Consider the following 16,408-nt stretch of genomic DNA (forward strand, 5'->3'; position numbering starts at 1 on the left):
AAAACTACTTTAAGTTTCATATGGAACCAAAAAAGAGCCTGTATAGCCAAGACAATCCTAAGCAAAAAGAACGAAGCTGGAGGCATAACGCTACCTGACTTCAAACTATACTACAAGGCTACAGCAACCAAAACAGCATTGTACTGGTACCAAAACAGAGATATAGGCCAATGGAAAAGAACAGAGACCTCAGAAATATTGCCACACGTTTACAACCATCTGATCTTTGGCAAACCTGACAAAAACAAGCAATGGGGAAAGAATTCCCTATTTAATAAATGGTGTTGGGAAAATTGGCTAGCCATATGCAGAAAACTGAAACTGGACCCCTTCCTTATACCTTATACAAAAATTAACTCAAGATGGATTAAAGACTTAAATGTAAGACCTAAACCATAAAAACCCTAGAAGAAAACCTAGGCAATACCATTCAGGACATAGGCATGGGCAAAGACTTTATGACTAAAACACCAAAAGCAATGGCAACAAAAGCCAAAATTAACAAATGGGATCTAATTCAACTAAAGAGCTTCTGCACAGCAAAATAAGCTGTCATCAGAGTGAATAGGCAACCTACAGAATGGGAGAAAATTTTTGCAATCTATCCATCTGACAAAGGGCTAATATCCAGAATCTACAAGGAACTTAAATAAATTTACAAGAAAAAAAACAAACAACCCCATCAAAAAGTGGGCAAAGGATATGAACACATACTTCTCAAAAGAAAACATTTATGTGGCCAACAAACATATTTTAAAAAGCTCATCATCACTGGTCATTAGAGAAACACAAATCAAAACCACAATGAGATACCATCTCATGCCAGTTAGAATGCTAATCACTAAAAAGTCAGGAAACAACAGATGCTGGAGAGGATGTGGAGAAATAGGAACGCATTTACACTGTTGGTGCGAGTGTAAATTAGTTCAACCATTGTGGATGTGGAAGACAGTGTGGCGATTCCTCAAGGACCTAGAACGAGAAATATCATTTGACCCAGGATTCCAATTACTGGGTATATACCCAAAGGATTATAAATAATTCTGCTATAAAGACACATGCACACATATGTTTATTGCAGCACTGTTCACAATAGCAAAGACTTGGAGCCAACGCAAATGCCCATCAATGATAGACTGGATAAAGAAAATGTGGCACATATATACCATGGAATACTATGCAGCCATAAAAAAGGCAGGGACATGGATGAAGCTGGAAACCATCATTCTCAGCAAACTAACACAGGAACAGAAAACCAAACACCACATGTTCTCATTCACAGGTGGGAGTTGAGCAATGAGAACACATGGACACAGGGAGGGGAACATCACACACCGGGGCCTGTCAGGGATTGTGGGGCTAGGGGAGGGAGAGCATTAGGATAAGTACCTAATGTCGATGATGGGTTGATGGGTGCAGCAAACCACTATGGCATGTGTATACCTAGGTAACAATCCTGCATGTTCTGCACATGTATTGCAGAACTTAAAGTTATTAAAAAAAAAAGTTCAGAAAGTGAGCACACAATTCAGCCCCTTCAAAAAGAGACATGAATAGTAATAAATATGTTTATATACAATCTATGTGTGTACATGTATACACACAAGTACATGTTTATAAATATACACACATTTACAAATATCAGCTCATACATAAAGAGACATTATCAATAGTTAAACAGCATAAATAGAACACCTACATTCTAAAATATAACCACTGTTAAATGTATTGGAAAAGAGAAATAAAAGCACATTTTCTACTTATCAATATTTCAAAGTGTTTGTGAAAAATTTATCACTCTGTGCTTCTGGTAGGTTCAGTTGTCAATTCTGGGATTTTACGCCATCTAGTAATAAGGCTTAAGTCAATTATCCTAAGGAACAATGATCTACCCTGAGATATTTGCTTAATATGGATAATCCAAAATTGTTTGTAAAAGAACATGAACTTTTTCTTAAAACATTTACAGTATTCATCTTTTGTCAAATTTTAGCGATTTGGCTCTAACTTAATTCTTCTTCTCACCATTTTGTAAAGGGAAGCGGGTATGTTCGTAAGCCTGTGCAGAATATCAAAGTCTAAATGTAAAAATTATATGTTTTTTTAACATTTGGACCAAAGTCCAAATTATCTTTACAATAATGTAAAGATGCTATGAGGAAATTAATTCCACTGGAATTGGATGTGTTTCAGAGTATTTCAATTATGATGATTTCTGGTGATATGTGTTTTTTGACCTTTGGACTTCTGACACACACACACACACACACACACACACACACTGGTCTAAGTCAGTACATACTAGAATTTTGTATTATTACAAAAAAGAACCATATTATTAAGGAAGTGCATTATTGCTTAGAGATTAGTGGTTTGATTCCTGAATATGAAACTTTATGGCAGCATAGCAGAGTAATTGCGAACATGGACTTGGGTTCTATTACTTCCTAGCTGCAACCAGGGCAAATTATTTAATCTGTGCCTCAATTTCCTATCTATAAAATGGGAAGAATCATAGTACCTACTTCACAGAGTTGCTAAGGTTTTTTAAAGTGCTTGGAATAGTGTCTAGTTCACAGTAAGTGCCTTGTGTGTGTTTGTCATTATTATTACAAGGTCATCCCCTACAAGGATTACCAACGATTTGACTAAATCTCCTGTATGGTGGGGAAAGATATTGCCAAGTCATTGTACTCATGATCAGCAGGCAAAATCCTCTGTCGTCTGCACCCCTGACCAGCCTGTGGACCACTTTCCCTCACCATTATTCACATAGAATTGACTCTTGGCCCTGATATCTGCATTGCTTGGTTATTTGAAAACAACATTTTAATGCAAGATTTTATTGAATGAATCTGGTTTTGCATCCTTGTCTTAGTCAGTTTGAGCTGCCTTAACAAAATGCCATAAACTGGGTGGCTAAGCCAGCAGAAACCTTTTTTCTTGCAGTTCTGAGGCTGAAATTCCAAGATTGGGTGCCTGTATGATCAGGGTCTGGTGAGGCTTCTCTTCCTGGTTTGCAGATGGTCACCTTCTGTCTCTGTCTTCCCACAGAAGAGAGGGACAGACAGAGAGCAAGCTCTCTGGTGTTCTCTTCTTATCAGCACCTAATCCCAGGTCCCTTCACTCTCAGGACCTCATCTAAATGTAATTACTCACAAAAGCCTCATCTCCAAATACTATCATATTGGGGGTTAGGACTTCAACATATAAATTTTAGGAGATCACAATTCAGTCCATAGCAATCAGGAAACCCACATGTATCAGATTTTTGTGTCTTCCAGATGTTTGTAGATGATGACATGGTCATAAACAAAAGGGGGAGAAATATGTCCACTTGCTTCCTAAACCTCTGCTCTTCTTGATGTGTCTAAACTCACATGACCTGCCTCTTATGGTTTTGCTGAACCACATTCAAGTTTTCCTCTCAAACTGCTAGATCAAATTTTTCTTCTAAGAAATACTTTTTATTTATTTATTTTTAGAGACAGAGCTTTGCTCTGTCACCCAGGCTAGAGTGCAATGGTGCAATCCTGGCTCACAACAGCCTTGATCTCCCAGGCTCAAGCAATTCTCCTACTTCTTAGCCTCTGGAATAGCTGGGACTATCGGCATGAGCCACCACACCTGGCTAATGTTTGTATTTTTTGTAGAGGTGGGGTTTTGCCATGTTTTCCAGGGTGGTCTTGAATGCTGGGGCTCAAGCGATCCACACACCTCAGCCTTACGAAGTGCTGATACTACAGGTTATGAGCCACTGTGCCTGGCCAAGAAATACTTTTAACAATATAATTGGATTTAACCATACTATACAAATAGTTGTTAATTTTCATTTTATTTTATTTTATTTTATTTTATTTTATTTTATTTATTTTTTTGAGAGGGAAGTCTCGCTCTTTCGCCCAGGCCGGACTGCAGTGCCGCTATCTCGGCTCGCTGCAAACTCCGCCTCCCGGATTCACGCCATTCTCCTGCCTCAGCCTCCCGAGTAGCTGGGACTACAGGCGCCCGCCACCTCGCCCGGCTAATTTTTTATATTTTTACTAGAGACGGGGTTTCACCATGTTAGTCAGGATGGTCTGGATCTCCTGACCTTGTGATCCGCCCCCCTCAGCCTCCCAAAGTGCTGGGATTACAGGCTTGAGCCACCGCGCCTGGACGGTTAATTTTTAAAAGCAAAATAGTTAATATAGGTTGAATTGTGTCCCCTCAAGAAAGATACGTTGAAGCCGCTAACTCCCATTATTTCAGATTGGGTCATTATTTGAAATAGGATCTTTGCCCACGTAATTAGTTAAGACAAGCTTATACTGAAGAAGGGTGGGTTTATGGGAAGGTGGCTGGAAATCAAGATTGGAGTGATGCGTCTATCAGCCAAGGAAGGCCAAAGATTGCTGACAAACTACCAGAGTGAGGAAGAGGCAAAGAACGATTTCCCTACAGGTTTTCCCTACTGGGGTAAAATGGCCTTGCCGACCACACCTTGATTTCAGACTTCCAGCTTCCAGAGCTGTAACACAACACATTTCTGTTGTTTTAAGCCACCCAGTTTGAAGTACCTTGTTAGGACAGCCCAGGAAAACTAATACAATTGTCTGTCTTCTGGAATTGGAGTGTCAATGTAATAGAATAGTTAGAGGCACTTTATGTTCTTATTAAGTTTGTATTCACTTTTTTATCTTTTTAAAAAATGGTGAGAAAACTAAAGATAACCAGAAACTGCTATTTATTTTTAAAATTCAAGGCTAGCAGAGTGAGTCACAGCAATAAGTTGTTAAAAGTCAAACAGACGAAAGTAAATATGTTGTTTTATTTAATCCAAGAAAAAAAAAGAAAGCCTTTGCCACATAGTATGGCTTATTGCCAGAGGAGTTGTTGGGAAAACAGTTTAAGTACATTAAAAATGACATTTACAGAAGCAACTATCAAATTTTTTGTGGAATACATTTAAAATTAAATTCTCATTCCCAATCCCAATATGAAAGAACATCATTAATATTGCATATGATATTAATTATGCAAAGTAGATGGAGGATGGCAGACTCATAAGCAAACTGAGAATTTAGATAGAAGCTACTCTTGGCCAGGCATGGTGGCTCGTGCCTGTAATCCCAACATTTTGAGAGGCCAAGGTGGGTGGATTGCTTGAGTCCAGGAGTTTGAGACTAGCCTGGGCAACATGGCAAAACCTCATTTCTAAAAAAAATACAAAAAAAATTAGCCAGGTATGGTGGCTCATGACTGTACTCTGGAGGCTACTCTGGAGGCTGAGATGGGAGGATTGCCTGAGTCCAGGAGGTCATTGAGGCTGCAGTAAACTGTGATTGTACCACTTCATTTCAGCCTGGGCAACTGAGCAACACCCTCTCTCAAAAAAAAAAAAAAAAAAAAAAGGAAAAAGAAAGAAACTCTCTCTGAAAAGTCTGAGAGCTATCTTTCAAGAGTTCTTCAACTGCTTAAAATAGAGGGAGAATATTAGAGATTTATAGAGGTTTCTAAAACCTTATACTTTACTAAAACTGTTTTCCAGATTTAAAACACTTCTTTACATCTTGTCACATCATCAAATAAAACATACTCTATACTGACTTATGTGGAGAAATCCAAAAATGTCCAAGTCAAGTTCTTTCATGTCTAACCTCTGTTCAATGCCGAAAACAGAAAGTCCTAAAAGCAGAAGTAATGTGTAGAATAAGCAAGACCTAACGGAGGTAGACTTGTTAGTTAGCACTCATTTATGTAGGAATGAAAGAGAATAGAGACTAAACAGTAACCTGTTTTGCCACCTAAAAATACTCATTGATAGAAGTGTGCTGCAAAGATATGGTCAGGAAAAAAAACCACATATAATACACTTTTCTTCACAAATTCTAAGGGAGTTATGAACGCCTCTCTCGAGACAAGTTTGATTTAGCACCTACCATGTGCTGGGAGCACAGCATGGAAATATACAAGAAAAGATCCTAGTATTCAGAGCTTACATTATAGTAGAGGACACAAAAAAATAAATCTTGTTCTACAGTATGTTCTGTCAAGTTGTTTGAATACTTAATATTTCCATTGAAATAATGATTTTCCTCATAGAATGAATTTGATGATTTCTCAAATTTATAAATTTAGGACGATATTTTATTTTATTTTATTGAGACGTGGTCTCACTCCATTGCCCAGGTTGGAGAGAGTGCAGAGGCACTATCATGGCTCACTGCAGCCTCAACCTTCTGGGCTCAAGTGATCCTCCCGAATCAGCCTCCTGAGTAGCTGGGATCACAGGTTTGCAGCACCATGCCTGGCTAATTTTTGAATTTTTTCTAGAGACAGAGTCTCACTGTGTTGCCCAGGCTGGTCTTGAACTCCTGGGCTCAAGTGGTCCACCTGTCTTGGCCTCTCAAGATGCGTGAGCCACCGGGCTTGGTGGGACCATATTGTAAAGTCTATCTCTTCTGGGATCATTATGGCAATAATACGGTGGTACATACTGCTGGTACAGTTTAGCTGGCAACGTAGCTTAAAGGAAAACAATTATCAGTGTTCTTGAGCATTCTTTTTTGTCACACTGAAGTTCGTTTTACCTATAACAAATGTAATCAGCTGCTTTTGGTTTGGGACCTCCCTGTTCGCATCACTCCATACAATTCTGCTAATCTTGAGTAGATAAATTTTGGAGCCCCAAAAAGTCCTGAATGAATATGAGTTTAGCAATCAGTGTTTTTGTAACAGAACAAAATATTTTGGGCCTTTATTCTACCTCTTACCATTCCATGAAAGGCCCATGGGAGAAAACACCTTGGATTTGGGTCATTTCATACAAGGGTCTCCTCATCTTCCTTATGTTTCTTATTGCAGCTCTTCTACAGGTTCCCACACTTTCAGTCCTAGCTCCACACAATCTAGAGAATAAGGTCCAAAATTATCATCAAATGATTTAGAAAATCAAGACAACACCAACATTAAAAAAAAAAAATTATGCAGGGTGTGGTGGCTCACGCCTGTAATCCTAGCACTTTGGAAGGCCAAGGCGGGCGGATCACTTGAGGTCAGGAGTTCGAGACCAGCCTGGCCAACATGGTGAAACCCCGTCTTTACTAAAAAATACAAAAATTAGCTGGGCGTGATGGCGCATGTCTGTAATCCCAGCTACACCAGAGGTTGAGGCAGGAGAATCGCTTGAACTCAGGAGGCGGAGGTTACAGTGAACTGAGATTGCGCCACTGCACTCCAGCCTGGGCAACAGAGTGAGACTCTGTCAAAAAAAAAAAAAATTAAAATTACTTGTGCAAGATCATCTAGTCTGTATACAAAAGGAAGGGCTAAGTTCTGAAGTCCTTGTGGGCATGCACTTTATTCTCCAACATACTGAAAGTATCAGTCATGATTCTCAGTTACAAGCAAGATATAGCAAATCTGGCTGTTTTAAAGAGAAAAGAAATTTATTAAAGAATATTGAACGGTTCTTCTGGAGAAGAAGTCTTAGAGACTATACAGCCAGAAGGCACCTGTACACGTGTGCACGCGTGTGCCCCAGATCATGCTCTGAAACTGGCCCTGTGAAGCCAGCACTGCTATTGTAGTGGGTCCAGATACACAATTTGAACAACCCCCACCACTCACACAGAACAGGGGACACTTGCACTAAAACCACAGCCACTGACAGCTCTTCAAGTTGTATGTATCTGCCACCTCTGCTGCCGCTGTCTTCTACATGGACTCTCATCGGACAGTGATGCTGATGCATCTCTGGTCCCAGCTGCAAGGGAAGCTGGGAGAGTGGGTAACTGACATTTTCAGATTCCAGGGTAGGCTCCAAAGTAGGAGGTGCCTCCGACCAGTGAAGGCGATTCCAATACAATGGTAAATATGTCCCTTACTGGCTAAACTATAAGTTGAGTTACCATGCCTTGATCAACAAGCATGTGAATTAGAAATGAACCTAAGACTTTTGCTGTCTTTATTGTATAACACAGCAAAACAAGTCACCTCTGAGAGGGTTACCACTCTTCCTATGCTCTGTCTCACTTGCCCCTCCAAGCAGCTGAACACAACTTTATGTATGCCTTAGCATTGTCCAGTCCTATGCCTTGAGTGGCACTGTGCCCACTGCCTGGAGGGCCTTCTGCCCCTTAGCCAGCTGCATGACCTGCATGGCTTGATGAATGCCACTTCCTTCAGGAAGTCTAGAAATTAATTTGCAAAGTAGATTAATTTTGGCCCAGTTCCCTCACGGGCACTATCTCTTGGCTCTCCACGCTTGCTGTGGTTTCTATACACACCCAATCTCAGTGGAAATGGCAGTAGTTCCTTTGAAGAGAAATGAGTGCAGGAGTCAAGGCAGAGGTGGAACTTGGAAGCTGGAAACTGTGTTTGCTTCACCCTTGATATGAAGACTAACACACTGTGAGATGGGGGTTTTTTGGGAGCTTCATGTGCTCCTCTTCCCCTAGCAGTCACCATCTAGCTTGCTCCCTTTTTCCTATATGGTGATCCAGAAACAGCCTTTGCAGCCAGCCCTCTGCCCCTTCCCAGTTGGGTGGCCTTTCCAGTTGTGTGGTGTTCAGCTAGTGCCTTTACATATGCCACAGAGTTATTGTGAAGACGGACTGTGTTAATACTTGTAAGGTGCTAACAATGGGCCCTGGCACCTCTCAAGTCCCATCTTGGCTCAAGTTTTTTAGAGACAGGATCTTACTCTTAACTCAGGCTGGAGAACAGTGGCATGATCATGGCTCACTGTAGCCTCGAACTCCGGGGCTCAAGGCTCAACCTCCCAAGTAGCTGGGACTACTGGTGTGTGCCTTCATGCCTGGATAATAATTTTTTTAAAAAACATTTTTATAGAGATGAGGTCTTGCTATGTTGCCCAGGCTGGTCTCAAACTCCTGACCTCAAGTGATCCTTCCAAGTTGGCCTCCCAAAGTGCTGGGATTATAGGCGTGAGCCACCGTCCCTGGCCCCCATCTTTGTTCTTATTGTCACATTCTTCTAGCAGGCAGAGTCCTTCTTGGTCCTCTTTTGCATCTGTCTCTTTCCAGCCCCTCTCCCAGGGCCTTGCTTATAGGAGAGACTCATCAAGTCTGTTGGAGTAAGACTTTGTGTCTGGAGGGAGGGAGGTAAGAGGGGAATTGGGAGAGGTACAGCAGTGAACCATGGTGAAATACCGTCATGGCAATAAGAATCCTGAGATAGCCCAAGTCATAAGGCTATCCCAGGTTCAGGGGCAAAAGTTGGGGATAGAGCCCAGAATGATCATTTGTAGTAATGTCAAATACATGATCTTAGAAGGAAAAAAAGTGTCTACCTTAGTCCATAGAACTTGTTCATTTTGATGTTACATACAGCATGTTTAACTTTGCTGTAAGGAAACCTATACTCTCCCATTTATTCCTTTCTAAAAATGGCTGTTGTTCACCACCTCCATCTTTCATATACACAGGGATCACAAGGGATCTTGTTCACAGGCAGATTGTAATTCAGTAGGTCTGGGCAGGGCCTTATATTCTGTAAGTTTCAAAGAAACTTACAGAAACTTTGAAACAGAGTTTCAAAGAAACTCTCAGGTGATACTGATGCTACTGGTCCACAGACCACACTTTGAGAAGCCAGGATATGCAAAATGAGTGAAGAGGGGAGAAAAAAAGCACATATCATTTTCCCCATCATTGCAAAATAAGCAGATATCAAGGTCAACGACAGTCCATTCTAACTTGAGTTGTTTCAAGATATGTATGGCTGTGGTAGGGTTTTATCACAATGCATTTCCTTTGCTCCTCCAGCTAGGTGACATTGGAGTGGTCATTTATAACTATATTACTATGGAGACAGGAAAGATGTGTATTTATCCAAACCTGGGGATGAATTAATCTTAAAAAGATGAGTACAAGTACTTCAACAGACGGGGACAATCTGAAGGTTAGGTGGGTATTTCAAGTGGATTAAAAAGGGCTAAGTTATATTTCTTTTTTAAATGTATTTTTTTTTTCATTTTTAGTTGATAGCTGTACTTTAAAAGAAATTTCTTTAAGAGTCAACCACAGGCTGGGAACAGTGACTTACACCTGTAATCCCAGCACTTTGGGAGGCCGAGGCAGGCAGATCGCTTGAGCCCAGGAGATTAAGACCAGTCTAGGCAATGTGGTGAAAACCCATCTCTATAAAAAGTACAAAAATTAGCTGGGCATGGTGGTGCATGCCTGTAGTCCCAGCTACTTGGGAGGCTGAGGTGGGAGGATCACTTGAGCCTAGGAGGTCAAGGCTGCAGTGAGCTGTGGGCATGCCACTACACTCCAGGCTGGGTGACAGAGTGACACAGACCACTGCTGCAGAATCATCTGGTATATTTTTTCAGATGCTGGTTTCTGGGCCCCACTCCAGATATAATAAAACGATCTCTGAGGGAAATCTGAGAATCTGAATCTTTTATAAACACCTATCCAAGCAATTCTTGCACCATTAAAATTCAAAAAGCACACGCTTAGAGCCTTTGAGGTCTCTGCTGAGACTTAAATATCATTTGATGAGCTCGCAATACAGGTAATGGATAATGGTGTGAGTGGTGATAGCCTCAATCCTTATCTTGCCATAAAATATTCCATGATTTCTACTTTGGTTTCTTACCTGAATCTTGCGGGAATCTTAGGGTTCACATAAATATTCTTCAATTCACTGACAATGTGGTCCTCTCTTTGTGCTTTTTATTGACATTCGGTAAATACTGTTGGTCCACATGTAAATATAACCAGACCAACGTTATTTTCACAATTTGTACACGCAATGGACTATTAAGTACTTTCTTCCTCAATACAGCAAATACAGAATCAGCTAGATGAAGTAAATTTCCAGTCAAAACTTACAAAACCTACAGTTATTTACTTGGAAATATCACCCCCGCTGACCCCCGCTCACCCCCACCTTGCCAAAAAAAATGCTGAATTAAGATTACTTCCATGGTAACATAAGAGCATCTCACAAAGAAAGGAAAATAAATTCATGATATTGCTAGAATGAATACCATCCTTGACTAAGTGACTGTTCAGTGAGAACAATTGCCATTTGGGGGTCTTTTTCTCCCTGGATAAGGTTGTAGTCTCTCTAGCACGGGCACCACTGAGCTACAATTGTATGTATAATTGTGTGGTATCTTAAAGGCATTTTCTGTGTAGTGTTTATCAGAAAACAGCAGAAGTATACCAGAAGCAAAAATACTTTTCTTCACATTGTTAAGAGGACTTTCATGCTTTTCATCCATTCTTCAGAAAATGAAAAGCTAATGCCATGTAATCACAATTTCCTGGGATTCTGAAAAACCGTTAAAGAGGCACATTGATGGCCTCTGAATGGAAACACTGTAGCGCGTTTGGATTGGCTCTGTTCTGGGGGTTCTTGACACTCATATGCTCAAATCCAAGTGGTCAAAGGTTTCTTTTGTGTCCAAAACACCCAGACGGTCTGATTTCAACCATGCATGTGTTTCTGGGTGAAAGCAGATGGTAAGTTTTCTTTTTCTTTTTTTAGTGGAAAAAAAAAAGAAACTTAATTAAAGCCCATATTAATTATGTTGATAGTTGAGGCTTGATAATTACGAGAATCTCGTTTTGTAGGTATCTAAAGTGGAATGCTTTAAAGTTGTATTGTCAGATGAAGTGTTTTTCTTTTTGTGTTCTAGATTTATTAAAACCAACCAAACACCACATAAAGTTGGCTTTATTAGAAGCAGGAATAAACAGGAAGATTTCTGGCCATGTTAATATTTAATTTTAAGACAAAGTAGCACACCTGTGTTACTAGACACATTAGGCTGTATTTTAAAACCATGTTATTCTTCTTGAGCCACTGGCACGGCTTCCTCCTCCTCATATCTTCAAAAACATTGCGCAGTGTGTGCTTGTATGTAGCATCCTGAAGCAGTCTCCAAGAACTGCATTGATTCACAGGAAAATGGTTGTATAGAAACAAAATTGGCTCGTGGTGTATTCCCAGGTACATTCAACAGCCAACACCATGTATACTACTTATTGTGTGCTGACCACTGTGCCACAGAAACCCACACAGTGTCAGCCATAGTGATTAAACAAAGTGACATGACGAATGTCAACAGTCCATGTTTCTGTGTAACAGGACATCTGATTTTGTTTCTCCAAATAGGAAGTGGCTCTTCCTATCAAAAGGAAGTTTTTGACTCTTGCAAAGATGATGAATTAATCTTGGCAGTCAGATGGGAGAGTCAGAAAGCTGTAGCGCCAGCAAGCCAGACTCTGGGTGAGTAAGCAAGTCCAAAAGGACTTGAAACTAGAAGCAAGTATCCCAACTGCAAGGGACACCTATGGATCACCCAGGACAGCATGGATCACCCAGAAAAGGAGCACTTCAGGGCTAGGCATGCTTCCCGGCCACCTTTGAGAGGGTAAACCCACAGGGTATTCAAGTTTGTGGTAAAGGTCTCATCTTAGATTATGAGTTCAGTTTTCAGTAAAACTTTTTGTGCCTGTCTTAGTCTGTTTCGTGTTGCTTTAACAGGATACCCGAGGATGAGTAATTTATAAAGAAAAGAGGTTTATTTGGTTCATTATTCTTGTGGCTGGAAAGTTCAAAACTGGGCAGTTGCATCTGGTGAGGGTCTCAAGCTGCTTCAACTCATGGTGGCAAGTGGAAGGGGAGCAGGTATGTGTGCAGAGACTGCATGGCAAGAGAGGAAGCAAGAGAGAGAAACAGAGGGAGCCATACACTTTTTAACAATCCACTGTTGGGGAAACTAATCCATTTCCTGAAGAACTCACTCACCTCCTCAAGGGAGAGTATTAATCTATGTATGAGATATCTGTCCCTATGACCTAAATACCTCCCACTAGGCCCCACCTCCCAACACTGGGAAATTGAGGATCAAATTTCCACATGAGTCTTTGTAGGGACAGACCATATCCAAACCACAGCAGTGACCTGCATTAAGTCCAGTGTCAAAGAAATCCTTTAACATGTTACATGCATAAATGTAGATGTGGTTCACCTGGCATGAAAAAGAAACTTTTTCTCAAAAGAATGAAACCAGATACGTAGTCTTCTTTACTGAGCTGGGTAAAGCTTGCTTTGGTCTGGATATGCCACATATGAGTCTAGCATGTGTGAAGAATCTTATATGTTATCCTGAATGAAACAATTAAATAATCATATTTTGGTTGTGTAGGATCCACCATGATTTTGTGAGAAAGAAATGAATAAAAATAAACTGAGAGCTGAGATTTTCTGGAAAAAAGGCTTTGAATGATGCAAGTTCATAGATAAGAGATATTTACTGCACCCCTAATACATACAATGCTCTGATAGGTGTCACAGTGATGAGGGTAGTGGAAGTTGTGGAAAGGGAAAGGGGTTGGGTCTGCCATAGGGTTAATTCTAATGCCCTACAACTTCTACATTGGTGAACAGCAGTGCTCAGAAGAGAGATCCTGTGGCATCCTGAAATGTTCTGTAACTCATAAGCAAGGCCATTTATCATAGGGTTGAAGTGCATGCTCTCTGGAAACTTATTACCTGGGTTTAAATTCCAGCTCTACCATTTTCTAGCTGTGTGACAGTTCTCAGCTTCCTCATCTTCACAAGAGCAATAGTAACCATGCCTATCTCATAGAAAAGGGCGAATTAAATGAACTTAAGTACCTGATGCACTTAGTATTATGTAAGTATTCACTATTATTTTCAAGTACTACTGAAACTGACATTCAGCAGTCCATGTATTCCATTACACACTGTGTACTAATTCTTTGCAAACGATTAGCCTATGTAAGTTATATCAGTGACTGTGAGATAACCTACAAATTAGAATTCCCAGCCATTCCAGAAAAATGGAAATTTACTGTACAAAGATTATGACCCTGTCCTCATAATTGAGGGTATTCCAAGAATATCTGGAGGAATATTAGAGTTCTGTTTTTTATTGAATTTGACATATTATGAATTCAATTCTTATTGTTCCTGGAATATAATTCATATTAACTGAAGAAAAATAATTCAGACTGTGGCCTGAAGTAACAAAAGCATGCTTTCATGTGAGCTGACAGTTCTTGTCCACCAGGGGGCAGTCCACTCATTGAAACCAAGGAGGGAAACACCCAGAAAAAATAAAATCTGTAATTAAAAAAAAAAAGCATTTTAAATTAGTTTCAGTTTCAATAAAACTTTTACAGAGATACAATGACATAGCAGAACCAGTCCTTGTTCCTGCCTTCTGGTAGATGGACAGTCGAGAGACAGAATAAAGCAAAAGGTAGTACTAATCTACAATCCAGTTTCAGGGCCACCTAGATAAATGAGGGGCCTGGGGGCACTCTATGAAGTGAACTGGACCAAGGCTAAATTCACTGTACAGTACAGGATTTAAATGCAAGAGAACTAGTAACAATCAGAGGGACTATTAAGTCTTCAATTACATAGATGTTCATCAAAGGGCATTTTATAATTCCTGCCTCCTCTAAAATATGGCAAAAGCAGCAGTACCTGTAATAGCAGAACTATGAGTTTCTCAGTTAAGAAATGCATCCCCAAGTTCAGGACTACTGGTCCATATCTTGGCAAATCTAAAGGACTTCACATCCAAATAAATAAATGACTGTTTCATATGCCAAGAAATGACATTTAGCCTTAGAATAGATGCATCCCACTGCCAGAATACAGAAACCCTACTTCATGATAGAATAAAATCAGACATTTTAAACTCTGAACCTTCTTTGCATCTTGGTGAAGCTGATTTGGTGGATTAGATTTTTCCTAGCAAGGAACTAAGGAACAGTGGGGTTCAAACATACTATTACACAATCTGCAATTATCCAGGAACCAGTGGAGTACAGCAGAAAGATCAATGACCTGGGTGTTAAAAGAGTCAGTCATAAATCTTATTGTCTCTACTTTTCATTTATATATCCTTGGGCAATATATATGTAAGGGAGTTTTGCAAAAGTATGTGGAGCATGATATCATATATTCACAAGGTTTTACCAATTACAAAGGACTTATCAACACACTGTCTCCTCATAAGATCGTCCTTAGATGGAATTTTGCAAGGGTTAAATGAGATAATTCACATAAAGCACTTGGAGGGTGCCTGAGAATCAGAATAAGAATGCAATGAATGGCAGTTATTATTAGTAGTAGTAGTATTAGTTTGACACTCATGCCAATCCCATGTGCTAGAGAGATTGTCATCTCCACATTGCCAGGTTTTAAAAAACTGCAGCCCAAGAGAAATAATGTGACTGGTCCAAAGTCACAAAGCTGGAATATTAGAGCCTGGACTGGAGCTCATGCATGTTTTCCCTTTTCCAGTGTACATTCCCACTCTTCTGGTCCTGGCCTCATTTTGCCCCTGACCCCAAGAGCTCCTTCAATGCATCAGTATAGAACAGAGGCTCCTAACCTTCACTGCTCATAAGAATGCCCCAGCGAGTTTTAAAAAGTACTGAGTCTCAGACCCCAAAGCAGTCTAATGAAATCAGAATGTCCTATGGGAGATTTCTTCCTCTTCCACTCTAGCCACAGTGACTATGCCTGAATCTGGAACTCAAAGTCAGTTCCCCCAACTCCAAACACAGCGCCCTTTCTGCTTTCACAAGTGAACACTATCAGCCCCAAGAAGGGAGGCACCAATCACAGAAAAACAAGACTTTAAAAAATGGAAGATGGTCAAAGAGGTGGATGGCCAGGAAAATGTAAGGGGTTTAGGGGACAAGGTGCCTGAGAAGGGGCCAAACTGAAGAGAATGAATAGAGATGCAGGTATTGGCTCACTTTTCCAGACATGGGGGAAATATGCAGCATGAATAATCCCCCTAAACTGGATACAAAAAAGAAAAAACAAACAAACAAACAAAAAAACTAGTATACTGGTTGACTGCATCATGTCTTTGTGGAAGTAGAGCAGAATCAATCAGCATTGGCCAGGCTCAGTGGCTCATGCCTGTAATCCCAACAGTTTGGGAGGCCGAGGCAGGCAGATCACCTGAGGCCAGGAGTTTGAGACCAGCTTGGCCAACATGGTGAAACCCGTCTCTACTGAAAATACAAACATTCCCTGGGCATGGTGGTGAGTGCCTGAAATCCCAGCTACTCGGGAGGCTGAGGCAGGAGAGCACTTGAACCCTGGAGGTGGAGGTTGCAGTGAGTTGAGATCACGCCACTGCAGTCCAGCCTGGGCGAAAGAGAGAGACTCCATCTCAAAAAAAAAAAAAAAAAAAAAGAAAGAAAGAAAAAAGAAAGAAAAAAGAAAAAAGAATCAATCAGCATGCCAGGCAACTCTCAAATGAAACTTCCTTGATAGTGATTGCTATTGAACACAGATGTGTGCTTCTGAGGCGGAGAATGCGTGGCAAATTTTTTGTACTTCATAACAGTATAACAGAGTAATCAATCTAAATGTGAATGTCTAG

The 16,408-nt window shown here is 40.5% G+C and overlaps 2 long non-coding RNA genes across 8 annotated transcripts in view; one reads left to right on the forward strand and one right to left on the reverse strand.

The window, feature by feature from the left end:
• The window catches only part of LOC105487710 (uncharacterized), a 58,932-nt gene that overhangs the window by 29,449 nt on the left and 13,075 nt on the right, over nt 1-16,408 (forward strand). For 3 of the 6 annotated variants that reach the window (XR_011621331.1, XR_011621328.1, XR_011621330.1), the window contains 2 exons: nt 9,771-9,911; nt 12,139-12,252. This is a non-coding gene — a long non-coding RNA (uncharacterized lncRNA). Of the gene's footprint in view, nt 1-9,770; nt 9,912-12,138; nt 12,655-16,408 lie in introns of all 6 variants that reach the window. The other 3 variants (XR_011621329.1, XR_011621333.1, XR_011621332.1) reach the window with 3 other exon arrangements.
• LOC105487709 (uncharacterized) overlaps nt 13,899-16,408 on the reverse strand; it is a 5,437-nt gene continuing 2,927 nt past the window's right edge. For both annotated transcript variants that reach the window (XR_011621322.1, XR_011621321.1), the window contains exon 3: nt 13,899-14,115. This is a non-coding gene — a long non-coding RNA (uncharacterized lncRNA). The remainder of the gene's footprint in view (nt 14,116-16,408) is intronic.

This window comes from Macaca nemestrina, chromosome 3 (genome assembly GCF_043159975.1).
Source record: "Macaca nemestrina isolate mMacNem1 chromosome 3, mMacNem.hap1, whole genome shotgun sequence".
In the NCBI taxonomy this organism is placed as follows: domain Eukaryota; kingdom Metazoa; phylum Chordata; class Mammalia; order Primates; family Cercopithecidae; genus Macaca; species Macaca nemestrina.